We start from the raw sequence: 1,105 nt of genomic DNA, 5'->3' as shown, positions 1-1,105 counted from the left end.
TTGATAATAATAAGATGGATATAAACACCTAATTTAAAAATGGACATAGAAGATTTCAACAAACATGTTTCACAAATAAAGATACATGAATGACCGGGAAATATTTGAAAAGAAGCTCAATATCATTAGTCATGGAAATAAAATTAATTGCACAATGAAATACCACTACACAAGAACAGGCACTGGCAAGTAAGTAAAACAATTAGAACTCTCATACATTGCTGGTAGGACGACAAAACAAGACAACTCTTTGGAAAACTGACAGTTTCTAATAAAGTTAAGCACACACTTATCTAAAGATTCCATTCGTGGGCATTTACCAGAAAGAAATGAAAGGTATGTCCACATAAAGACCTGTACAGAGTGCTCACTTCGGCAGCACATATACTAAAATTGGAACAATACAGAGATTAGCATGGCCCCTGTGCAAGGATGACATGCAAATTCGTGAAGCATTCCATATTAAAACAAGAAAAAGGATTGTACAGAAATGTTTGAGACTGATTTAACCATAAGAGCCAAACTGGAGATAACCCGAATGTCCATCAGTAGATGAATGAATAAATAAAATGTGATTGATTCATGTGATAGAATACTCCGCAGCAATAAAAAGAACAAGCTACCAAAATACTAATACATGCTAATACATGAGTGAATCTCAAAAGCATGCGTAAAAATAGCCAGATACAAATAATACATACCTCACAATTCCTTTACAGGAAATTACAGAACAGGCAATGCTGTGCTCACCAACGGTAACAGAAAACAGATTTATGGTTGCCTGAGTCCAGGGAGGGTTGAAGGTGCCTATAAAGGGGCATGATAGATGATGGAAATGTTTTATGTCTTGGTTGTGGTGGGATTTACATGGGTGCGTACATTTGTCAAACTTCATCAAAGTGTATGGTGAAAATGGGTTCATTTTAATATATGAAATTTATATGTAAATTATATATCAATAATGTTGATTTTAAATAATCAAAAAAGATCATACAAATCAGATTGAAAGTATTTGTTCTCATCCTCACCAGATTCTGCATTCCCATATAGCAAGAAATTGTGTTTATCACGTTTATTACTGGCATATAGTTAGAAGAGGTTTTTT

The 1,105-nt window shown here is 33.8% G+C and overlaps 1 non-coding gene across 1 annotated transcript; it reads left to right on the top strand.

Moving 5' to 3' along the window:
* Positions 1–363: 363 nt before the first annotated feature.
* Positions 364–467, top strand: LOC149997359 (U6 spliceosomal RNA). Its single transcript, XR_016507376.1, has one exon. It is a non-coding gene; the product is annotated as a U6 spliceosomal RNA (small nuclear RNA).
* The last annotated feature ends 638 nt before the right edge of the window (positions 468–1,105 follow it).

Source organism: Furipterus horrens, unplaced genomic scaffold, assembly GCF_987537825.1.
Source record: "Furipterus horrens unplaced genomic scaffold, mFurHor1.1.pri manual_scaffold_11, whole genome shotgun sequence".
Classification (NCBI taxonomy): Eukaryota; Metazoa; Chordata; class Mammalia; order Chiroptera; family Furipteridae; genus Furipterus; species Furipterus horrens.
Note: the sequence above shows the minus strand (reverse complement) of the source record. Positions and strands in the feature narration are given on the sequence as shown.